General features: G+C 44.5%; 1 protein-coding gene across 1 annotated transcript in view; it reads left to right on the top strand.

Moving 5' to 3' along the window:
- Window positions 1–26,417, top strand: part of LOC119249006 (cytochrome b5 type B) — an 87,852-nt gene that overhangs the window by 54,917 nt on the left and 6,518 nt on the right. Inside the window, exons 7-9 of the transcript XR_005126027.2 lie at window positions 9,168–9,247; window positions 13,458–13,583; window positions 18,570–18,646. The gene's annotated coding sequence lies outside the window, so the exon portion shown is untranslated. The remainder of the gene's footprint in view (window positions 1–9,167; window positions 9,248–13,457; window positions 13,584–18,569; window positions 18,647–26,417) is intronic.

Consider the following 26,417-nt stretch of genomic DNA (forward strand, 5'->3'; position numbering starts at 1 on the left):
CTGATCAGGCAGATCCAATCTGATGAACATTTTACAAAACAACTGACCAGAATTTGTTAAAATGTCAACATCATGAAAGATTCAAGAACAGTCAGATTGGAGGCTCCTAAGGAGACCTGAAAACTAAATGTATTGTGGGTTCCTGCAACAGGAAATGTACATCCATGGTGGAAAAACTGGTGACATTCAAATAAAGTATGTAGTCAATAGTATTGCTGCAGTGTTATTCTCTTAGCTTTGTTTAAGTGTACTTTGGTTATGTAAAATGTTAACATTAGGGAGAGTTGGTTCAAGCATATATTGGGGACAATCTGTGCTATCTTTGCAAGTATTTGTAAAAAATTTTGAAAATATAGCTCTTTTAAAATGAGAGCAAAAAAAAATGGGCCTCCCTAGTGGCACAGGCGGTTGAGCGCAGTGCTATGAAGCTGTCCACAGCCTCTGCAGTGCTGTTTTGATCCCCGCCAGCTGCGGAGCAACCCACATGGCGTGGCAGACCTCTCCTGTCTCGCCCGCTGCTCCCCTCAGCAGCGTAGTTCGGTCATTCTGCCTATTCTGTTCCCCGCTCTTTCTCTGGTGAATCCTCTCACCCTCCCGTACATCTAGCCTGTACCCCAGTTCTTGTATAAATAAAATAAATCTTAAAAACAAATGAGAGGAAAAAAAATAGGTTGGAAAATAAAAATGAAGAGGACCTCCCTAGTGGCGCAGGGGTTAAAGTCTCAGCGCTATCATGCTATTTACAGCCACTGCAGCATGAGTTCGATCCCTGGCCAGGGAGCTGACCTGCATGATGCAGCAGACCTCTCCTGGCTCCCCACTGCTCCCCTCAGCCATGTATTTCAGTAGATCCTTTCACCCCCACACCTCTGGCCTAGACCCCAGTTCTTGAATGCAAAAATAAATGAAAATAAATCTTTAAAAAAAGAATTCTCCATAAGTTCGAACAAAATAGAAAGCTGAAAAATGAAGATTTCATGCAAGGAGATCCCCTGTCTTGATAGGAGAGCTGAAGTGAAGAATGAGTAAAGTATCGCAGAAATAATATAAGTAAACATCCCAAAACTAATGATTATGATTTTTGAGATTCTCAAAGCACTGATTTCCCAGCGCAGTCATGAAGGATGATTCACACAGAGGCATCCCATGGTGGAATTTCAGAATGGAAGGGCCAAGGAGAAAATCCAAAATCATCAACCATGGTCACAACTTGGATCACCTTGACGTCACCTTGAAATAAATACCCGTATCTGGCCCTGCCTCAGATCAACTGAAACAATCCCTGTTTCAGGGGAATCTGATGAGGGTCAAGAACAACTGTCCTGAAAAATGCCAAAGAGCAAAAAATACAAAGAATCAAGAAACATCACTGTAAACACGAACACAATGGGATAATGCCTTCTACCCTACAATCCAGGTTACTTAAGAAACCCTTTGTTTAATGGAATTAAGAATTACCACTTCGGGGCCTCCCCTGTGGCGCAGCGGTTGAGCACTGGGTTGTGAAGCTGCCTGCAGCCTCTTCAGCACTGGTTCGATCCCCGGCTTCTCCCCGGCCACGGGAGGAGGGTCCCACATGGCGCGCAAACCTCTCCTGCCGCCCGCTGCTCCCCTCAGCAGTGTACTTCGGTCCTTCTGCCTGCTCTGCTCCCTGCTCTGGCTCTGGTGAATTCTCTCACCCTCCTGTGCTTCTGACTGTACCCAGTGCTTGGATAAATAAATAAATCTTTTAAAAAAAAAAAGAATTACCACTTCGGGCCTCCCCGGTGGCGCAGCGGTTGAGCGCTGGGTTGCGAAGCTGCCCGCGGCCTCTGCGGCGCCGGTTCGATCCCCGGTTGCTCCCCGGCCACCGGAGGAGGGTCCCACATGGCGCGCAGACCTCTCCTGCCGCCCGCTGCTCCCCTCAGCAGTGTACTTCGGTCCTTCTGCCTGCTCTGCTCCCCGCTCTGGCTCTGGTGAATTCTCTCACCCTCCCGCGCTTCTGACTGTACCCAGTGCATGTATAAACAAAAAACAAACAAACAAACAAATAAATAATAAATAAAAAAAAAAAAAAAGAATTACCACTTCTTGGACCTCCCTGGTGGCACAACGGTTGAGCTCTGGGTTGCGAAGCTGCCGGCAGCCTCTTCAGCACGGTTCAATCCCCCAGCTGCTCCCCGGCCACCGGAGAAGGGTCCCACAAGAAGGGTCCCACATGGCGCACAGACCTCTCCTGCCGCCCGCTGCTCCCCTCAGCAGTGTACTTCGGTCCTTCTGCCTGCTCTGCTCCCCACTCTGGCTCTGGTGAATTCTCTCACCCTCCCACACTTCTGACTGTACCCAGTGCTTGTATAAATAAATAAATAAATAAATCTTTAAAAAAAAAAAAAAAAAAGAATTGGGCCTCCCCTGGTGGCTCAGCGGTTGAGCGCTGGGCTGCTAGGCTGCCCGCAGCCTCTGCAGCGCGGGTTCGGTCCCTGGCCACTGGCAAGGTTCCCACAAAAAAAAAGAATTATCACTCTTCAGTCTATCCAGTGGTCCAACATTTTATAAATGAGATTTTTAAAAAATGGATGCACTGAATCATTTTCTGTATTTTCACTACATTATCCTTCCAAGCTATTCTTTCTTAAATACATTCTTTATTCAAAACCTGCCTGATTCTCATTATTCTCTCTGGCTTTAATACTACCAATTGGACTTAAGTACCTAAACTCTCTGCTATCTGTCAGCCACTGCTCCTATTGTCTTCTGCTTCCACCTTGCACTTTGCTACCTCTCATGCCCTTGAGAGTTCTTTCCCTTGAGCAAGAATATGCAGCATCCACCCCTAGTGGGTTTTGGCATGTGTTTTTGATTCCTGTGGACTGGTCCTCTAGGTTGGTTGTCTGTAGTACTGAGCAGTACCTGCTACAAGCATGAAGGGTGGCAGGAGACAGGCAGCATACTTAACCGTGTGGGCTTAGCTGAATCATACCCAGACTGCAAAGTCCAACCAACGACCAACTTTTCCCCACAAAACCTCAATTTACTCCAATCTTCTATTCACTCTTCTCTTCTGTGAGTGCCGTTTCACTCATGACCATTTTCATTCTCTGCCACCAGACTAGTCCTTACATCAGTCTTCCCAAATAGACTAGCATTTCTTTGAGAGCAGGGTTTGGTCAGAATACAGTAAATTCTGACTCATCATCAATAAGTTTCATGGAAATTTTAAGCACAAGAATGAAAACAGGTCATTTGTTTCAATGTCTGGATTTTATTTTCCTCATCAACGGCTTAATGAAACTATGTTAAAGAAATGACATTATTGGAGGACCTGCTGTACTTTAGTGTCCCTTCACTGAGCCTAGTGCAATGCTGTACACAGTAGATGCTCGGAATACATTTGGTTGGGTTGAAATATTTATAGTAAAATGAAAAATGTGCCCTCTGCTGGTATGGTAGAAAATCTCAACCTTGGTCTGACCTCTAAGTAGAGCAAATGAACAAAGCCTTCATGACATTTAGGGCCCTCAACAGAAAATTCTTGACTGTTGGGTCTTGTTATCATGAAATAGTCAACGTCTTTCAAAAAGGCCTCAAAAGGGCAAAGTAAAGTGGTGATACAGAAGTATAAAAAAAAGATACATTCCCAATGGACAGAATAAACAGTGAATTATATACACCTTATATGTTATTACTGAGAAAGAATTGGAATTCTAACAAAAGGAACATTCAAAAGCAACTTTCAAAAGCAACTAAAATGCTTGATAGCTACAGGACATTGATTTCCACTTAATAAAAAAAACAGCCTTTTTTAAAAAAAAAGATTTGCTTTTATTTATGCATACAAGAAAGGGGGTGCAGGCCAGAGGTGCTAGGGGTGAGAAGATTCACCAGAGACAGAGTGGAGACTAGAACAGGTGGATCTACTGAGATACACTGCTGAGGGGAGCAGTGGGCGAGACAGAAGTCCACTGTGTCATGTGGTTTGCTCTCTGGCTGGGGATCAAACTCATGCTGCAGTGGCTACTAATAGCTTGATAGTGCTGAGACATAACTCCTTGCACCACCAGGGAGGCTCAGCAGCCTATTTTTTTAAACTTGGGAAGGTTTAGGCCAAGTGTGTTGAGATCAAGTGGTATTACTGATGTACTTTCTCAGAACCATTCATAATTGTAAAATTTGTGCTGATCTGTTGCCTTATATAGTAGCAATTAGAAACATTTGTGAGGAAATTTTCCTCAAAATGTTAATTTTATGGCAAATATTTCTTTGAAGGATAACCAGGATTTTTACTCTTCAGTTGGAATTCCCCTTGGATGCCTCCTTTCTGAGGATGTTGGGTCTGAAAAGAGTATCAGTATTTCTCCACTATGAATGATAATTTAGAGATCTTTTAAAAAATGAACTATAAGAATTATTGGGGGCCTCCCTGGTGGCGCAGCAGTTGAGCGCTGGGTTGCGAAGCTGCCCGCAGCCTCTGCAGTGCCGGTTCGATCCCCAGCCACCGGGCGAGGGTCCCACATGGCGCGCAGACCTCTCCTGCCGCCCGCTGCTCCCCTCAGCAGTGTATTTCGTCTGTCTGCCTGTTCTGTTCCCCACTCTGGCTCTGGTGAATTCTCTCACCCTCCCGCACTTCTGACTATACCCAGTGTTTGTATAAATAAATAAATAAATCTTTAAAAAAGAATTATTGGCCCACGTACACTTGCATGTGTAAAATATTTCTATGTGTGCAGTGTGCTGCCATGGAAGCCTATCTACTACTTCTATTATGCATGGACAGGCACATTTTACCATTTAAGACAAAAAAAAACCCAGAACCCACAGTTGTATAGTGTTGTGATTGTGTTCTTAACTGATGAGTATGGATGACTTCCTTAACCAGGTTTTTGATGTCTTCCAACGGGTATTACCAGTGTTCTAATATGTGAGTCACACATGGGTCATGGGGTGTAATCATACTACATTCCCAGCCGCCTTAACCAAATGAATATTAGCACATAGGTCTGACTTATTTGTGACTGATTTATTTGAAATTTTAACTTGGAGAATATTCAGATATCTAGGGGGACTGGATGGCTGTTGGGTATTATCAAGATAACTGAAGGAACTGGAGTCCTCTGAGGAGCCGTGACTCATAAACCACATAGCATTTAAATGATGTGCCCCGGGTGTGCTGCACGCCATCATGTGATTTGTAAAAAAGGTAGGATTAGTCCCAAGTATATACTGAAACACTATGTCCTGTGCTTAACATAACTGGTAACAGATTCTATCCCAATATCTTTAAAAAAGAAAAATAGGGTTATGATTCAGTGCCCAAACAGGCAATTCAGAAAGGAAGGATCACTGACGTTCAGAGGAGAGAGAGCGCTAGAACTGCTGTGTTTATTTTGCCACGGTCAATTTATTCTTTCCTCACAGAGAATTACTTACCTCTAACCTTGAATTTCCTACAGTGTGTTCAGCCACAAATCTCTCATGTTTATAATCCTTGTTACCATTTGGTAATATAATGCATGCTTATAAGTGACTTGAACCAGATAGTTTCCATTTTTTATTACATGGCTTTCTGTAGGGAGCCTTGCAGTGGGCTTCTCAACATCTGTCCTACCCCAAATGATAAGTCTAGGACAATTGGGGCAATTCCATCCCCCTAGTCTGATTGGTTGCACATGTGACCCACTTAATAGTGTAATGAGACCTCTGGAAGAAGTTTCCTCTCCAAAGAGAGAGTCACAGAAGGGACTGCTCTGGCCTCCCCTGCTCTCAGCCTGAAAATGGAGCAAACACTGAGATATCGAATAGAGAAATGGAAAGGACATGGGCCTTTGTTGATTCAAGCTCCTGGTTCAGTTACCCCCAAATTTCACCCTACAGTGGGACTACCAGTTATGTGGAGATTATAAATTTTCTTATTGTTTAAGCCATCTGAGCTAGGTTTCTATTACTTGCAGCCTCCTCACTGAAAAACTATTCTTAAAAAGGAATGACTCATGGGGAAACAATCCTCCCAGCTTCTGATGAACTCTGGCCTCCAGAGAGAATGATCTGGGCCATCAGATACATAAAAAATATGGAGATCATAAGATTAAAATGACAGTGGTTACGTTTAGGGGGAGGGTGGGGCTAGTTAGTGACTAGGAGCGGCCTGAAAGGGGCTTCTGGAATGCTAGTAATTTCTTGATCTGGGTGGTGGTTTGATTGGGTGTATTTACTTTAGGGTAAGTTCACTGAACTACATACTTAGGATCTTTGTGCCTTTTTGCGGGTAAGTTATACTTCAATAAAAAAGCTTACAAAAAAAAAAGCTTACTAAAAATATATATATTGTAACTAGACCTCCAAACAAACTGTATCTTGACTGGCAGAACACAAAAGGCATATTGTGTGTGTTTGTTAGGCAGCCAAATTAAGCTGCTCTAGGGATATGCTTTCTTTCCTAAGCTTCTAGAAGTTTATTGTAAAGATCCCTGTCACCAGCATGTGGCCAGTTCACTCTGATTGAAACCTCTAGTTCATGGATGAAGAAATGTACTGTGCTTAGTCAGTGTAGAATGTATGTGATTTGGGACTAAATTATCAGCAGACAGACCTGGTTTCCTTAGAGGAAAACCAGCTAAGCTAAATCTTAGCTTAGAGAATGAAGTTGGACATATAACAGCCAGAATACCAATCTTCATGAGGGAGAGGATTTAGAGAGTAAGTACGTGAAACTAAATGGAGAATAAGGATGGTGAGTGACCAAGCCCAGGGAATTCAAATTCCTTAGAGATGCAGAGTTCTGTCCTATTCCTGATCCACAGAGCTTAGAAGCTCTATGTGAAGACATAATTTATGAGTGTGGACTATAATATATTCCACCCACTTTTCAAGGTGCTTTCCCATTCACTGTATGTTCATTATAACACGATGAGGTGGGTAAATTCAGTGTGATCATAAGAGAGACTATGAGAACAGCAGACCTGAGTCTGAATCCTGGCTCTGACTTACTAGTGGAGTGTCACTGTGGAATTTACTTATCCCGTATCCGTGCCAGCTCTCCAGGGGACATTTGGCAACATACAGAAACATTTTTGGTTGTCACAACTGAAGATGCCATTGGCATCTAGGGTGCTGCTAACCATCCTACAAGGCATAGTGTCCAAAGTGTCAATCGTACTGCTGTCGAGAATCTCTAGGCCCTTACAGATTCTCAGCCTCTTCGCCTGTAAATGGAGATATTACTGACATTACTTCTTCAGGTTATTAGAAAGATTAGGCTAAATAATCATTGATCTTGGGTTATCTGTCACATCCACTCTTCCCAACCCTCATATCGGAGCTGCCTTGGAACTGTACATCTCTACAGAGATTTCCACTGGCTGACTGCCAACCACCCATAGTCCCCATTTAGTTTTACGTTTGTCCCTAGCAGGCATTTTGCAAGGTGTGACTCTGCCCCATTGCCATAGGTGACTGGATCAGGGGTGGGCATAGGGTCTTAGAGCAGTAAAAATTCTTTCCCCAAGGAATTTTGTACATTGTACTGAGATTCCGGGCTCTCTCTGGTTGGCATCTTGAGTGGAGAATATATACACCTGGGAGTTGTGGGTGGTCACTTTCTCACATCTGGACCAGGATGCAAAGATACCCCATTTATAGCAAAAATAGAAGCATGTAACAGTTAAGGAGAAAAAACAGCAATAAGAGTCCCCAGTGTTTGTTCTGTGACTTCACCCTGGCTGAGGTTCTGTAGGTCATTTATTTATAAATATTTTTTTTTTGCTTAAACTGGCATCAGTTACATGTCTCCTATGCATAGGGTCATAATAATGACTCCTGATAGCATGTGTAAAGCAGTATAGGTTCTTAGGAATACTAAGCCAGAATAAGTGGCAGATATTATCATCCCCATTTTGGAGATAAGAAATTGAGGCAGAGAGATTAAATAGTCTTGTATCACACAGCTCTTCAGTGGTACATGTTTCCCCCACTGTGTGAAAGGGAAACATTCCTATTTGTTAAGATCTGGTGGGTTTTTTGTTTTGTTGTGGGGGGCGGTGTCTGAGAACTGCCATTAATTTATATAGGAAATATAAAAAAAATAATAAACTTTCAAAATAACCTACCAAATCATACCAGATAGAATGTTCTAATTTCAGGTAGTGGGGGAAATCTGTAAATCTGATAAAGATTCTGATACCTAGACCTGAGTTCTCTTATGTCTATTCTTTGAACTGTGACATATAAAAAATTTTCAGAATAGTGTATAAGTAAGTAAGTACCTTGATGAAGATAAAAATAATAATTCATGGGGCCTCCCTGGTGGCTCAAGGGATTAAGCACAGCACTATGGAGCCGTCCTCAGCCTCTGCAGCACGGGTTTGATTCCTGGCCAGCCAGGGAGCACCCCACATGGCACAGAAGACCTCTCCTGACTCACCCACTGCTCCCCTCAGCAGTGTATTTCAGTCAGTCTGCCTGCTCTGTTCCCCACTCTATCTCTGGTGAATCCTCTCACCCCCCACACCTCTGGCCTGTACCCCAGGTCTTGTATGCATAAATAAATAAATCTTTCAAAAATAATAATTCATGTAGAGTTAAAAATAATTCAATGTGGGGCCCTTCCTGGTGGTGCAAGGAGTTAAGATGCAGCACTAGGAAGCTATCCACAGCCACTGCAGCATGAGTTCGATCAGGTAGGTGACCTGGCCAGGTAGGTGGCCCACATGGTAAAGCAGACCCCCCCTGTCTCACCAACTGCTCCCCTCAGCAGTGTATTTCAGTTCATCTGCCTGTTCTGTTCCCCACTCTGTCTCTGGTGAATCTTCTCAGCACCCGCACCTCGGCCTGTACCCCAGTTCTTGTATGCATAAATAAATAAATCTTTAAAAAAAATTCAATATGGGCCTCCCTGGTGATGCAGGGGTTAAAGTCTCAGCACTATCAAGCTATTGCCAGCTGCTACATGAGTTTGATCCTTGGCCAAAGAGCCAACCCACATATGGTGCAGCAGACCTCTTCTGTCTTACCCACTGCTCCCCTCAGGAGTGTATTTCAATAGATCTGCCTGTTCTGCTCCCCACTCTTGTCTCTGGTGAATCCTCTTACCCCCTCTCACCTCGGGCCTACACCACAGTTCTATGCATAAAGAAATAAAATAAATTAATTAAAAATAATAATAATAATATTAATTCAATGTATCCATTACCCAGGACAAGAACTAGAAAATTGGCAGCAGCCCTGAAGACCTTGCTGTATCCCTTTCTGGCATATCTCCCCATCCCCACCAGAGGTAACCAATATCCTGTTTTTCACTGAAATAGTTTTTTAAAAGTTTTCCTACCTATGTGTGCACTCCTAAACCACATGACTACTTTTACTTGCTTTGGAACTTTATATATACGAAATTGTGCTACTCAGATTGTGTGGCTTTCATAACTTGCTTCCTTTAACACTTTTTTAAGGTTCATCCATGGTGTTAAGTGTAGTAGTATGGTTCATTTATCTTCTTTGATGTATGCATAGTCTGCAATGTATTTACCCAAATTACTATTAATGGGTATTAGGTTATTTATGACTTTTGGCTAACAAGATGGGAGGATCCTTGTCTGATATTGTGGTGCATAGGTGCAAGAATGTGCTCTGGTTACCTAGCTGTGGACTTGCAGGGTTTGACACTTGCTTTGCTTCACATCCGTGTCAGTTGAGTTCCATGCAGGTGTCAATCCCTGGGGCCACAATATATATATATTTTTTAAACATTTATTTATTTATGCATACAAGAGCTGGGACACAGGCCAGAGATTTGGGGTGGGGGGGTAAGAGGATTCACCAGAGACAGAGTGGGGAACAGAAAAGGCAGACTGAAATACACTGCTGAGGGGAGCAGCGGGCGAGACAGGAGAGGTCTACTGCGCCATGTGGGTTGCTCCCTGGCTGGCTGGGGATTGAACTCGTGCTGCGGAGATTGTAGATTGCTTCATAGTGTGGCGCTTAACCCCTTGCGCCACCAGGGAGGACCACTGGGACCACAATATAAAGAAAGTACTGTGTAATGCTGTGGGATGCACAAACACAGTAACCTTCCTCAAAAAGGTAAGTGTGGAGTTACCAGCAGTTCCACACCAAAGTATCTACATGAGAGAATCAAAAACATATGTTCAAACAAAAACTTGGACACAAATGTTCATAGCAGCATTATTCGTAATAGTCAAGCGATAAAAATAATTCTAGTATCCACAGACTGATGAATGAATAAATAAAACATGAGGTACCCATACAGTGGGATATTATGCAGAGAAAAAAGGAATGAAACACTGATGCATGCTATAATGTTACAAAGCATGAAAGAAGCCAGACACAGACAACCACATATTATATAATTCCACTGACATGGAATGTTCAGAATAGGAAAACTCAGAGACAGAAAGAAGATTATCAGTCGCCATGGGCTGGGGAAGGGAGACTGCTGATGAATACATGGTACCTTTTTGAGGTGATGAAAATGTCCAGGAATTAGATAATGAAGATGATCTCACAAGTTTGTGAGTATACTAAAAACACTGAATCACATACTTTTATGCTATGTGAATTGCATCTTAAAGATGTCAATAAAAACACAGTATCCTTATCATTCATTCATTTTTTTCCAAAAACATTTATATTAAGTCCCTAAGACATGCCAGACATTCCTTAGCCCACCATGGGGGAAATAGTGGTCAGTGAGTTTATACGCGGCCCCTTTATTGGTCAGAACATTGCCAGGTAAGAAATGGCACATTCAAAAAGGGTCATTGAGCAGAGCTCAATGATGGGACTGTTTGCAGACATGCAGGCAGGGTGAAGAGAACCCTGCTGAAGGGATGTGAGGCACTTCAGGGCTGGCACCTGTTGGCAGCCATCATCACGGGGTCTGGGAGGGAAAAGGGAGAATGTGGCTACTATTAACCCAGCCAGAGCTGCAGGAGAAGGCTGTGAATAGGAGCTGCAATGGGATGGGCCACCATGCCTACCTTTGCCTCCCATTAAATAGACACAGGGGGGCCACGGAGATGGAGGCTGAGGCAATAGTCGTCATCACTGTCAGTTTCTTGGGGTCTAAAGGAGAGGGGAGAAGGCTGAAAGGGGCTCTGGTGAAGCAAATGGAGGCTATCTAGAAGTCTCTGTCTTCTTAGACCATACATTTTGAATGGGAAGATGCACAGGAAAGTTGAATAATTACAGAATGTGATTCACAAACACTCTGACATGAAAGAGAGCCTCTTGGTATATGGCAAGGTCTTTCCAGGGAGGAGGTGCTATTTAAGTTGGGGCCTGAAAGATGAGCCCTGAGGTCATGAAGGTACCAAGGATTGAGAAGGGGAAGCTTGGGGAGAATCAGCTTTGAGGCAGGGCTCAAGAATCCCCTTTGGGATACATTAAAGATAGAACATACACAAACATCGAAAAATAACAACCGAAGGCTGAGTGAAAATGCATGGGGCTCCCAGAGAGGCCGAGCAGAAGCTGTGGGCTGACACCCTGGGCCTGCCTCACACAGAAGCCAGGACGTGTGTGGACGGCGCCCTCCCTGGAGGTTACACCAAGTGCTGGCACAGCGTGCTGGCTCCAAGCCTGCCCGCCTGCTCATGGGTCTCCTTCCAGTGTTTATTGGGACTCCTGCCACGTTCCAGGTCCTCCCCTTACAAAGGCAGGGAGGACCAGGGGAAGGGAGTGTCCTTTCTGACTACCACATGGGACACACAGCCTTAAATAGGTAGGCGCCCCCATTTGATAGCCGGGGTGGCCACAGCCTTAAATAGGTAGGTGTCCCCATTTGATAGCCGGGGTGGCCACAAGAAGAAACGTGGTCTTGTCAGTCACGAAGGGTCCAAAATATAGGTAGAAAGCACCTAGACCTGTGGTTAATACTGTGGCGCCCACAGCATCCACAGGGAAAGGCAGGCCCAGCATCCCAGCTGGAGCCAAATCAAGAAAGCAGGGGAGAATACCGCCTCTGCAACCAGCACATCCTTCCTCACCCTGGGGGTCTTAGGGCATCAGCCAGAGCACACCTTTGGGGGCTTCTAGCCCGCACAACTCGGCATATCACTAGTTTCTTCCAGAGAGGTCTCTCCCCTCTGGCTCCCTGCCCTGTCAGTTGCCCACAGACTGAAAAACAAAGGCTCGTTGCCTTCCCTAGAGACCTGGGCTTAAGGGATGGGCCTTGGGCAGGCTGGGCGGATGCTCTGTTGATTTTTTTTCCAAGTGCAGAGAATGTGACAGCCAATTCCTGTTGGAAGTGACTTTTGTTTTCTTTGGAGCACGAAGCACTTTTCCTTTCTCGTGACTGTTTCAGTTCAGGTCATGTTTAGGATGGAGATGATTCGCTAACCTAATTGCATGCCTTCCTGAGCTGAGGCTCTTAACCTTTTGGGGCACAGATCCTATTGCTACCCTGATAAAAAAATAAAACCATAGCCCCTCTTTCTGAAACAGCCATCCATACACCTGCACACAGACATTTACTATCAAGCCTAGTAGTTTAAGTTGCTCCTTCCCATCCTTCCACTGTTCCCTCACCGCCAAGCTTTCTTTTCAGTCTGCATCTTAAAATTCCCTTTCTTTAGCATTTCTCAGGGGCCAGCATTTCTTGCCTGGCTCCTGCCTGAATTAATCCCATGTGTCCAGCCTGCTGAGGAACAGGGGCCCTTGCTAGTTTCTGGCTGCCTCTGCCTTGAAGGCTCCAGTCCAGTGGCACTCCAATTTTTCAGGCAGCAGAATATTCCAGTGGGATTTGTAATACCTTTGTCTCATCCATGCCTCATTTTTATTGAGGGGCCAGGCAGCAAGAGTCTCGGCAGATTCTGAAGAGGTGGCACAGCTTTGGATGAGACTCTGGGGAGACAGGCGTTGTCTGGTTTTGTTAAATTCCAGAAGCAAGTCACTTTGCCAAAAATGCCAAAAATAAAAGGACTGTCTAGACACTTACATATTAGAAACTCTAATGTGGAGACCATCTTGAAGATCACTGATTTATGCTTAAATGGTGAGAGAGAGGTTTGTTTTATTTCACGAACATGTATTGTATGACTGCCATGTGCCAGGCTGTGTTCTAGGCAACAGGGGCACACAGTGAATAAGAGAAGGTACCAGAGGATTTTAGGTAGTGACAAGAACAAGGATGAAAATGAAGCAGAATGAAGTGATAGACGTGATGGTGGTGGGGACGTGATCAGAGAAGATACCTCTGAGAAGGTGGTGTTGGAACTGAAAGCTGAATCGTGAAAAGGCAGCGTCTATCGGGAGACGGGAATAGCTGCTGCAAAGACCCTGAGGTTCCACCAAGTTGGGCTGCTTGAGGAGGAGCAGAAACACCCGGGAAGCTGGGTTAGGGGTGGGGAGGAGGAGATGAGCCAGGAAGGGGAGTCTTCTGTTGGATAGATCACTTGGGGCTTTGCAGGAAAGACAATGGAGCGTGTAGAGCAGGAGCTGACCTGGTCTGATCTGCATGTTTACAACAGGCCTCGGTGGAGAGAAGCGTGTTTTGAGAGAGCAAGAGCAGAAGCAGAGGCCGTTGCACAGCAAGCAGGTGATGGTGGCTGGGACCCCTTGGTGGTCCCAATAGAGAGACAAGGACTGTTTTCCAGGTAAACATACTTGGTGCCTAATATGTTCTAATGCAAGTGGTTCAAACCTCCTAGAAGCTTATGTTTCACACATTTTAGAACTGCCAGTGTTTCCTGTTTGTGCCCTTCCAGGGAAAACAATAACAAAGATCCAAGTCCTCCTTAAGAGAAAGTCCCTTGGCTGTTCTTGTCCCCATAGTATGTTAATCTCCTTGGCAGACAGGAGGAGGGATGGAGAGCTGATACGTATTAAGTGCCAACTGCATACCTTGATCTCATCTAATCCCACAATAAACCTGTAAGGCTCATATTATTAGCTTTATTTATTTTTTTTTTAGATGAGGAAACTGAAGTTCAGAAAGGTTAGGTAAATTGCCCAAGGTCACATAGCTAACAAGTGACAGAGCTGGTGAGCCAAACCCGGGTCTGTTGATTCCAATTTTTTCTACATTCTCCCTGTCTGGTAAGACCAGGTGAGCACTTTGACAAGAGCTAGTGACTCCGAGGCTCCCCTGGTTTTAGCTACTCCTTGGATAACTGGATTCCTTTAGGGGGCCACTGACTTTCTCAGACCACAGAGTGTGGGGTGCCTTGATGTTCAGGAATTTTTTAGGGGCCTCCCTGGTGGTATAAGGGATTAAGTCTCAGCACTATGAAGCTATCCACAGCCACTGCACCACAACTTCCATCCCCAGCCAGGGAGCTACCCACATGGCGCAGCAGACCTCTCCTGTCTCGCCTGCTCTTCCCCTCAGCAGTGTATTTCAGTAGAAATGCCTGTTCTGCTCCCCACTGTTGAATCCTCTGGTGAATTCTCTCACCCCTGCACCTCTGGCCTGCACCCCAGTTATTGTATGCATAAATAAATAAATCTTTAAAAAAAAATTTAATTTTTATTTATTTATTCTTTTTTAAAGAGAGGCCTTTTTTAAAAAATATTTATTTATTTATGCATACAAGAGCTGGGGTACAGGCCAGAGATGGGAGGGTGGTGAGAGGATTCACCAGAGTCAGAGTGGGGAACAGAACAGGCCAACTGACTGAAACACACTGCTAAGGGGAGCAGTGGGCAAGACAGGAGAGGTCTACTGTGCCATGTGGGTTTCTCTCTGGCCAGCCGGGGATCGAACTCTTGCTGCAGAGGCTGCAGATTGCTTTATAGTGCAGTGCTTAACCCCTTGCGCCACCAGGGAGACCCAAAAAAAAGAATTTTTTTTAAGACATTCTTTAATGGTCAGAAGACAGTGTTGCTGGAAGAGCTAATGGACAAAGAAGGAATTTGGGTCTTGAGACAAAGAGGTGCGTTAATCAACTTGGATGAAGTAAATTAGGACTAACTGGAAATTAGAGACTGTGTCTCAGGGACAGACACCCTAATGTGCTGTCATTCTGTGCCATAAATCCTGCCTCTGCTCTTCTGAGCCAGTTGCTTGGTTGGAAGGCTTTGGAGGGTTCTGGAATATTGCAGTGTTTCTACTAAGACCCCTGACCCATCCCTCCTATAGGACCTTGCATGTCACCCAGGACTCTAGTTCTAGAACCTTCCAGTGCAACCCAGAAAGGAATGAGCTTTGCAGGTTCTACCTGACCTGACCTCTCAGAACTACTTGAGAGAAAGGCCGGGCAATTTTCCCATGACAGGGTCTGGGGCAAGCTGGCCCATCATACCCAGGCTTACAAAGAGGAACATGATTGGGCCTCCCCGGTGGCCCAGCGGTTGAGCGCTGGGTTGCGAAGCTGCCCGCGGCCTCTACAGCACTGGTTCGATCCCCGGCTGCTCCCCGGCCACCGGAGGAGGGTCCCACATGGCACGCAGACCTCTCCTGCCGCCCACTACTCCCCTTAGCATTGTACTTCGGTCCTTCTGCCTGCTCTACTCCCAGCTCTGACTCTGGTGAGTTCTCTCACCCTCCCACGCTTCTTACTGTACCTAGTGCTTGAATAAATAAATCTTTAAAAAAAAAAAAAAAGAACACGATGCAGTATTCCTTCCTCTGCTTGGGACTTTTAGCTCCTGGGTAGATGTGCACACACACTGCTAGAGTGCTTCTCTGTGGAGGGAGGACTGGTTCTTTTTTCTCCCACTGTTTTCGTTACGCTTGAACTAATGAAGTTGACAGACGGATACTATGTCTTCTAGGATCTGACCTTTCAGCTGGAGTTATAAACCCATAATGCAGATATCCAGGCATTCAGAGCAGTATGTTTGGGAAATCAGATAGACATAGCCTCCAGCAATGAGAGGGAAGCGTTGGTCTCTTTATAGAGAGGAGGGAATGAGGCTCCTTAATAAAGGAGATTTAGGATTCAATGAGATTGTGTGTGTGATACTTATCAGAGCCCTCAGAACAAGCAACACTACAGCTACCAACAAGCAACACTTTGAGTGGTGCTTTGTGTTTGAATGAGCACTTTTGAATTTTTTTTTTAAAGATTTATTTATTTATGCATACAAGAGCCAGAGTACAGGCCAGAGATAAAGGGGGTGAGAGGATTCACCAGAGACAGAGTGGGGAACAGAACAGGCAGAATGACTGAAATACACTGCTGAGGGGAGCAGCGAGTGAGATAGGAGAGGTCCGCCTCGCCATGTGGGTTTCTCCCTGCCTGGCCGGGGATTGAACTCATGCTACAGAGGCTGAAAACTGCTTCATAGTGCGGTGCTTAATCCCTTGCGCCACCAGGGAGGCCTACTTTTGAATTTTTTTGACTATGACCCACATCACAGCCTTGGCATATGTATCTGTGTGTGTCACTTGAAATATAAATGAAAGGCAAATTTTATGAAATAAAGCATTCTTACTGTGTGAACATCTTTGATATTTTCTATTTGACCTCATTTTGTTGAAAACATTGTGAAAGGAGCACAGAGAAACTTTTGCGGGTGATGGACAGGTTCTAGAATTTGCTTAGGACCATGATGGCATGGGTGCCTTTGTCAGAAGTCATTGAACTCTATATTAAACAGGGTGCATTTTATTGCATATAAATTAAACTTGCATAAATGTGCAACCCCCTAAATTTGTTTTTTCTTGACATACAATTCACATTCCACAGAACTCACCCTTTGAAAGTGTACAGTTCAGTGGTTTTTAGCATATTCATGGAGCAACCATCACCACTAATTCCAGAACATTTTCCTCACTCCAAAAAAGAAACCCCATGCCTATTAGCAGTCACTTCCCGTCCCCCCACCTTAGCCTCTGGCAATCATTAGTCTGTTTTCTGTCTCTGGATTTGCTGGTTCCAGTCCAGTGGGGCTGGTAGAACAGCCTTTGAAGCTAAACCAACCTCTCAGGGAAGGGGTTCAACCACCCATCAGGACCCAGATTTCTCTACTAGTACTAGACACTGGGTGGTGAATTCCAAGAGCGTCAAGGACACCTGACAGTGACTCACACCCTATGTCCCCACTTACTTCCTATACCTACTCCAGGCCCACCTAGTCCGCTGAAAATGCCCCTCACTCACTATCTACCTCCTCCCCGCCGCCCTCTCCTCCTGCCATCAAAGATCAGACAGTGAAGTACCCAAGGAAGGCATGAGGAATGGATTCTCCAAAGTCATTGTTGTGGCAAAACCATCACAGAAATGCAAAGAAAGAAGTAAATAAGGTTCAGGAATGTGTCCTGCAAGATGGAGACTAGACATGGATTTAGAGCAGGGTTGAACAAGAGGAAGGAAAGACGCTGTTACTGGTTGCAGGGAGCAAGCATGAGGGGCCTGGAGGTGGTGTCTGCCCCATGTCCCTACCTCTTCCCTATACCTAGACTCCACCTGGTACTCTGGAGTTGTCCTTCCTCCCTTCATCCCACTGCCTTGGAAAGGTTCAGACAAAGAGACATCTGGGGAAGGGAGAGGGCAAGAAGTAAAAGTACTGACTGCCAGATCAGTGAAACAAACCCTCCAGAAACCTCTGGAGCTGGCTAACCAGAAGTGGGAAGGCAGCAGGTGGGGTTCACCTAGACCTACTGTTGCCAGCTCTGCAGTCATCAGGAACGGGGTGTGATACAGGGACTTTCATAAGAGATGTGGAGGTGACTAAGGGCCACCTGGAAAAGAAAGGAAAAAAGAAGTCCTCTTTTTCTAGCTTTCATCAACAAAAAGAGAAGTAGGCCTCTGGCTATATGTAAGGACTATTCACTGACAGGATGAAATGTTGAGGGAGCTGTTAAAGCCCACTGGGGAGCATTAGAACTTTTTTTTTAAGATTTATTTATTTTTATATAAGAACCAGGGTACAGAACAGATGTGTGGGAGGGTGAGAGGATTCACCGGAGACAGAGCAGGGAACAGAACAGGCAGACTGATAAAATACACTGCTGAGGGGAGCAGTGCACGAGACAGGAGAGGTCTGCCATGCCATGTGGGATTCTCACTGGCCGACTGGGATTGAACCCGTGCTGCAAAGGCTATGGACAGCTTCACAGTGTGCGCTCAACCGCCTGTGCCACCAGGGAGGCCCGGAGCATTAGTACTTTTGATCCCGTTTTTGTAACAAAGATATAGAAGTCCTGCCTGTCCAAGGGGGATATGTTTCAAGACCCCAATGGATGCCTGAAACCACAGGTAGTACTAACCCTATCTATATATTTTTTCCCATACATGCATGCCTATGATAAAATTTAATTTATAAATCAGGCAGAGGAAGAGATTAACAACAACCAGTAATAAAATAGAACAATTATGATAATGTGCTATAATAAAAGTTATGTGAATATAGGTCCTCTCTCAAAATATCTTATTGTACAAAATATTTTGGTCCTTGGTTTTCCATAAATAAATGAAACTGCAAAAAGCAAAACCTGGGATAAAAGGGGATTACTGTATTATGTGTGATTGTCCATAACAGAAGGTCTTCACATTGACCTGCCAATAATAACCTTCAAGGAAAGGAATTTCACTGTCTAGTATTAGATGGGTTTTTTTGGTATAGTTGCATGCTATCTGTAATCTGTATACTCTTAAAAAGATGTATTTTTAGTTTGTTTTTAATCTATTTTTAAGTAGGTGCTACATTCACATGGGAAATCTCCCTCCGATTCTTCTTCTCATCTGCAGAGACACCCACTCTCCTGCTATAGGTAACGAATGTTCCCAATTTCTTATGTATCCTTCCAGAATTTCTTTATGCATATGTAAGTAAATTTGGGTAAAGATTCTTAACAGAGCTTTTTTGAGTTCTATCTCTAGGGAGAAAATTAGAATTCAAACCCAGTGACCAGTCATAAGGGCTCTGAAGGTTTCCCATAATCAAACATATCTACAGATGGCTAGTGGGAAGAGGCACAGGCCTCAAAAGGAGGGAGGGCTATTTTTTTTTTTAAGTTTTTATTTATTTATTTGTTTGTTTATTTATTTATTTATACAAGCACTGGGTACAGTCAGAAGCGCAGGAGGATGAGAGAATTCAGAGCCAGAGTGGGGAACAGAACAGGCAGACTGATGAAATACACTGCTGAGGGGAGCAGCGGGCCACAGGAGAGGTCTGCACGCCATGTGGGACCCTCCCCTGGGGCCAGGGATCGAACTGGTGCTGCAGAGGCTGCAGGCAGCTTCGCAGCCCAGCGCTCAACCACTGCACCACCAGGGAAGGCCAAGGAGGGAGGGCTTTTTAAAACATAACATAGATAAAACAATATTGGTAGACGCTCATGATGCAGAGGCCAAGAAATGTAGTATAGAGAAAAATCACCCCAAATATCTCCACCCCAAAATAACAATGATTAACATCAGTTGAACATTATTCTGTACCTGTACTGTCCAATAGAACTTTCTGCCATGAAGTTTATTCTGTGCTTTTCTAGTAACCACTAGCTACTATGCCTAAACTGAGTGCTTGAAATGTGGCCAGTGCCATTAAGGACCTGACTTGTTTATTTTATAATAATGAATTTTAACATAAATGTACATAGTCCCATGTGCTTGGTGCCTGCTCCAGTAGAAAGCACACTTCTGGATCCTTCTTTGTAAATTTGTATCAGTGGAAGGTTGTAAAGGAAGGTCAGGGATGCAGGTCATTTTGGCATCGCCTGCCAAAGTGTGATTACTAATTAACCTAGGAATTCTACTTCTAGGACTTATGCCACACAAATGGTTAGGATTTTGCTCAAAATCTGGCCCTGAGAATGTTTCTTACTATTAAAAACTGGAATGGTGTTGGAAAATGTTTCTCACATGGTCACTGTAATATGATACCTTCACATGATATGTTCACAACAGTCGTTGAAGTGAAAGGCAGGTGACAAAGCAGGATGATTTCATTAAATCATAAATATAAATAGCCAGGAAAGATAAGTGGCAAACTACTCAGTACATGCAGGCGCGCAGTAAATACTTGTGACACAGTGAGTGAATTGTTAATAGGAGCTAGTACTCAGTGGGGAAATTAAGAGTGATTCTGTATTTTCTTCAGCTCCCTGATGTCTATTTTCTAACTTTCTATGGTGAACATAAATACATTTGTAGTAAGAGAACATTTATTGAAAAGCGAAGGATGGTTGCTGGGTTAGAATATGTCAGAGCTGGAAGGAACTTTGGAGACAAAGGCTCACATAGTTCATGGCAGATGGCCAGATTTCCTGACTACACACAAACATCTTCCGGAGCCAGAGAGAAAATACTGCTGGATTGTCTCCTGTTCTGGATCATCATGGCAAGGACAAAATTTCTCGGTGTGGCAATTCAGGAGTGCATTTAGTGAGTTAAAAACAGAGGGGATTAATGCTCTTCCATACGCTACAAAATATGGTGGAAGAACTCTCACTCAGGAACTGTGGGCATGGTAATCTGTGTTATAGCTGGGCCTGCCTCACCCTGTGTGCCCTCTGTTATGAGTCCAGCAGGGACACCCTCCGGTCCAGCCAGCATGTGGGAGAAAAGCCTCTGTCCCTTACAGGAGGATGTCTCCATGTTTTGGCTTTTCTTCAAAGCCTGTTCTTTTTCAAAATTTGTAACTGAATCGCTGTATCTCTACTTCGGATGTCCTTTTTATGTGGCCTTGGCGGTTGGTGTGTACCCTCAACTTTGGAACTTTATTACATAAAATGCGCTTTATGATAGGAGATGATTACCACCGCCCCACAGCTCTTAGTTCTCTGACTCAGTTCATTTGATCACCCTTTCTTTTGAGTACCTACTAGGTCCTAAGTACCGGTGGAGAGAGATGTGCAAAAAGCTGTTTACCCAAGAGAAATGAGACCATCCATCCACTGAAAGACTTGTCTAGGGATGTTCACAACAGCTTTAACCAAAACCGTTAACTACCCAAATACCCACCAACTGGAGAATGGATACTCAAGCTGCAGATGTGTGTTTGATGGAATACTGCTGAGCAGTGAAAAAGGATGGAATATTGATACACATAACAGGAATGAATCGCAAATAATACACAATGAAGTCAGCAGAAAAAAGTGCAGAATGTTACAGTCCATTCATATGATGTTTTAGAAGAGGCAAAACTACCATAATGTGAAATAAATCACAACTTTGATTGTTTCTGTGTAGGCGAATGAAAAGTACTGGATGACAAAGGGAATGGATTTGCTCAACATTGTGAGAGTGATATGTGTCACACACCTGTGTCGGCTGGTTAAATTGTGTACCCAAATTTGCACATTTTAATAAGTGTGACTTGTACCTGAAAAAAAGAAAAAATGCTGTAAGAAAACAGGGATGAAACAAATGGGAGTGGGAAGTGATTAGAGGGATAATCAGAGGTGAGCAAAACTGGCAGACTGTTGATAACCACTGACAGCAGGAGTTGGATACATTGTTCTTTTTACTTTGTATATGTTTGAAATTTCCCACAATAAAAAGTTGCTTTTTTTAAGTGTAAAGTGTGTTATTTGTCAGTATTGTAGACCAGGTACCAGCAGGTATTTTGGGAAGAGTTTAATAAAGGGACTATTTTTTTTAAAGATTTATTTATTTATGCATACAAGAGCTGGGGTACAGGGCCTCCCCGGTGGCGCAGCGGTTGAGCGCTGGGTTGTGAAGCTGACCACAGCCTCTGCAGCGCTGGTTCAATCCCCGGCTACTCCCCAGCCACTGGAGGAGGGTCCCGCATGGCGCGCAGACCTCTCCTGCCGCCCGCTGCTCCCCTCAGCAGTGTGCTTTGTTCCTTCTGCCTGTTCTGCTCCCCGCTCTGGCTCTGGTGAATTCTCTCACCCTCCCGCACTTCTGACTGTACCCAGTGCTTGTATAAATAAATAAATAAAAATAAATCTTAAAAAAAAAAAGAGTTGGGTACAGGTCAAAGATGCAGGGGTGAGGGGATTCGCCAGAGACAGAGTGGGGAACAGAACAGGCAGACAACTGAAATACACTGCTAAGGGGAGCAGCGGGCGAGACAGGAGAGGTCTGCTGTGCCCTGTGGGTTGCTCCCTGGACTGCTGGGGATTGAACTCGTGCTGCAGAGGCTGCAGATTGCTTCATAGTGCAGTGCTTAACCCCTTGCGCCACCCGGGAGGCCCTAAAGGGACTATTGATAAAGGTGTATTTAGTGTAGAGAAACCACAAAGGCTGTACATAATGACTTCCTTCCAAAGAGTACAGTATGGAAAGTGGGGAGGGGTTAGAAGGAGTAACTCAACAGTGGGGAGACCTGACTTTGTCAGCCACCTATGTGTGGTCATAAGTTATGTTGATAGTATGTATCCTTGGTGTCATGTGATGAAAATGGCACTTTTGTTCTGTCATCTTTCTCCCCCAAACCCAGGGGTTTGGTCTTCTCATGAGAAAACCATCAGGCAAATTCCAGCAGAGAGCATTCTACAATATATCTGACCAGCATTCCTCAAATCTGTCAAGGTTGTGCATCAAAAAGCAGTCAACAGAGTGAAAAAGCAGCTACAGAATGAGAAAAAGTGTGTGCAAATCATATATCCAATAAGGGGTTAGTGTTGCGAATATATAAAGGACCCCTGTAACTCAACAACAACAAAGTGAAGGACTTGAATATTGTTTCAAAGGGATGCGTAAATGGCCAATAATCATATGAAAAGATTCTCAACATCAATCACCAGGGAAATGAAAATCAAAACCACAAAAAGTGCCACCTTATACCCATGTCAATAGCTATTATCAAAAAAGTCAGAAGTGTTGCTGAGGATTGGAAATTGGACAAAAATTGAAGAAACTGGAATCGTGTGCTGTTGGTGAGATTGTCGAATAGTACAGCAGCTCTGTAAAGCAATATGGCAGTTCCTCAGTGACCACATAATCCAGCAATTACACTTTTCCTAAAGAATTGACAGGGTCTCTAATAACATTTATGTTCATAGCAACATTATTCACAATCACTAAATAGCACAAGCAACCCAAGGGTCTATTAACAGATCAATTGATAAACAAATTGTAGAGGAGTATTCAGCCTTAAAAAGGAAGGAAATTCTGACAACTGTTATAACATAGATAAAACTTAAAGATATAATGCTAAATAAAGTAAAGCAGTCACAAAAAGACAAATACTATATGAGCCCAGCTATATGAAGTATCTAATTAGTCAAAGGCATAGAAACAAAGTAGAATGGTGGTTACCAGGGGTTGGAAAGAGGGTTGTGGTATAATCAGTATAGGGTTTCAGTTTTTCAAGATGAAAATATCCTGGAGATTTGTTGCAGAGCCATGTGAATGTACTTAATACTACCAACTGTACGCTTCAAAATGATTAATTTTTTGTAATACATTTTATACCAAAAATTTAAAACCTCTTAAGGTAATAAAAAACAAGGAAAGTCTAAGAAACTGTTAAACAAAGAGGAGTTCAAGGAGACATGGTAGCTAAATGTAATGTAGCATCGCATTTGGGATCCTGCCACACAAAGGTGACATTAGGTAAACTAAGGAAATCTGAATAATCAGTGGACTTAGGTTGGTATTGCCATATCAATACTGGTGGTTTTATTGTAACAAATGCAGCACACTAATACAAGATGTTATTAATAGGGGAAACAGACCAGGGTGCATATGGAAATTCTATTTGTAATTTTTTTTCAAAGATTTATTTATGCATATAGAGCTGGGGTACAGGCCAGAGATGCGGGGGATGAGCAGATTCACCAGAGACAGAGTGGGGAACAGAACAGGCAGACTGACTGAAATACACTGCTGAGGGGAGCAGTGGGTGAGACAGGAGAGGTCTGCTGCGCCATGTGGGTTTCTCTCTGGCCAGCTGGGGATCGAACTCGTGTTGCAGAGGCTGCGGATTGCTTCATAATGCAGTGCTTAACCCCTTGCGCCACCAGGGAGGCCCTCTATTGGTAGTTTTTTAATTTTTTAAATTTTTAAAAAATTTTATTTATTTATTTATTTATTTATTTATTTTGTGGGACCCTCGCTGGTGCCCGGGGATCGAACTGGTGCTGCAGAGGCTGCGGGCAGCCTCGCAACCCCAGCGCTCAACCGCTGCGCCACCTGGGGAGGCCCTATTCAGTTTTTTAAAAAGATTTATTTATGTATGCACATAACAGCTGGGGTGTAGGCCAGAGGTGCAGGGAGGGTGAGAGGATTCACCAGGGACAGAGTGGAGAGCAGAACGGGTGGATTGACTGAAATGCACTGCTGAGGGGAGCAGGGGGCAGGACAGGAGAGGTCTGCTGTACCATGTGGGTTGACTCTCTGGCCAGGGATCAAACTTGTGCTGCAGTGGCTGCAGATTGCTTCATAGTACTGAGACTTAATCCCTCGCTCCACCAGGGAGGCCCCATAATTTTTTTATAAATCTAAAACCATTCTATAAATAAAATCTACTTAAAAAACAATAGGCCTTCCCCTCAAGTCATGTAGAGGCTGTGGCATGAATTCTGAGTTGGTCTTCTGGGTTTAAATCTGGGGTCAGTCTCAACCCTAACCTGGTTATGCTCCTTTGAGGGAGATAGATGAATGGACAATTTCTTCCTTAGTCAGGTGGGGATAATGCTATGTCCTACCTCATGGGGGTGCTGTGAGGATTAAATGAGATACTCCCTGCAAAGTGCTCATTGTGGCCCTCTAAAAATTGGAAATCAAGGTGGATAACACAGGGGTTGAATACATACATTCCAAACCAGGCAGTCTAGATTTAAATCCTGACTCTTTCAGTGTCTATTCATAAAATCATGGACTTGGATTTAGCCTCAGTTTTGTTTGCTGTAAAGTGGGAGGTGGTTAGGAAGATTGAGCTCCTTTGTGCACAGTATGGGCTTGTGGTGCCTGAGGAAGAAAGATGTGTAGTGAGAGTTAAGGAGAGCAGCAAATAAAACTGGGATTCCAGGAAGGCTTCCTGGAGGAGGCCACAGAAACCAGAGGCCTGCTCTTGTTTCTAGAGTGAGATCACTGTTGGACCTATACTGCAGCCCTGCAAGGTCCTGTGTGACCTCCTCCCCTGCTCCCCCACACCAGAAGGTCCTCCCAGGTCCCCAGTGTTGGAACAAAGCCTTTGTTGGCTGTTCTGCCTGAACTCCGATTAGGTCCTTATCTCAGCTGGCTTTGCCCTGCTTGGCTGCCTGTCACATTCAATTCTATTGCAGAGCTTTCATCCTGCCTGGCCTGAGTGTCCGAGTCTGAGGTTCTGAGACACGGGGCCTGATTTCTAGCTTCCTTGGTTCCCACAAGCCTGAGCATCATGTCTGCAACACAGCAGCTTCTCAGTTCATGGCGGGTGAGGAAATTAAAACTTTGAAGAACTTAACTCCAAGGGTCTTGATGTAGTGGGATTTCAGGGAACTTAGGAACACTGGCAAGCTTCTCCCTTCAAAAATATCTTCTCTCTCTGGACTCCTGCTAGCCTCCAAATCTGCAGTTAGCACTTCATTGTTTTGGCTTAAGCCAAGTTAGGACCTCATACCTGATAAAAATGCTGCCTTCTGTATCAGTCAGAGTCCTAGCAGGAACAGAAAGCATATTGAAGTGGGTTTGATTGAAATATAAGCTATCAGTGCCAGGACTATTTACAGTGAAGCTGGTAAGACTGAAGGAACAAGGGTGGGGCCAGCAGGCAGCCCTTAGCAGGCTAGGGTGGAAGGGCCAGGGGGAGTCATTGAGGGTTGGCCTAGTAGGAGCTGCCTTGATGGCCCTCTGCTATGGAGATGCAGCCAGTGCCAGGTATGTGTGGCTGAAGCAGGTGAGAAATCTCATTATGTGACTCTCCTGCCCTCAGAGCTCCTGGTGGTACACGCCAAACCCAACAACAAGTGCTCCTGTTATAGGACAGGGAGAGGGGCAGCCCAAGCCCCGCAAACCTGCCTATTCTAAATGGGTTCTGCCATCCGCCGCATCAACACAAAACATAGGAGACTTTAATGGGAAGGAACTTTAATAAAACTAGGAAACAATACAGGTAAGGCAAAGAGTCTAGTTTCTAAATGAAGCACCCAAAGTTACCCGTCCCCTCGTGGGTAAAAGTCCATCCAAATGGGAATGGCCCAGAGCAAAGCCCCAAAGCCTGCCACAAGTCTAAAGCACCCTCCAGTGGGGACCCACAGCAAAGGGTCAGAAATAACCAGACAAGCCCGGAAGGAAAAGAGCAAAATCAACATCAAGATAAAAACTGCCATTGTCACCTCCCCATGGGTCTCACCCACATCTGTGTCACCCCGTCCACGACCAAAAGACAAGCACAGTTTCTTCACGTGTCTCTAGGCTCCATGCGCCTCCTCCAGGTCTCCTGGCTCCATCCTGCTTCCTTCCTCAGTCTCTTCTGCAGCTTCTCCTCTTCCTGCTCAGCTCCACCCTCCCTTGGGTGGGGCAGGGAACCTCCCCCTTTCCTGGGACCACCCTGTTACACTCCCAGGGACAAAAGGTATTGAAAATGGATCTGAACTGGAGAGGGGTGAGGGATAGCAAACCGTGTACACCAAGCATTCAGAGGTAACA

The sequence above is a fragment of the Talpa occidentalis genome, unplaced genomic scaffold, assembly GCF_014898055.3.
Source record: "Talpa occidentalis isolate TD23 unplaced genomic scaffold, MPIMG_talOcc4v2.1 talOcc4.17, whole genome shotgun sequence".
Classification (NCBI taxonomy): Eukaryota; Metazoa; Chordata; class Mammalia; order Eulipotyphla; family Talpidae; genus Talpa; species Talpa occidentalis.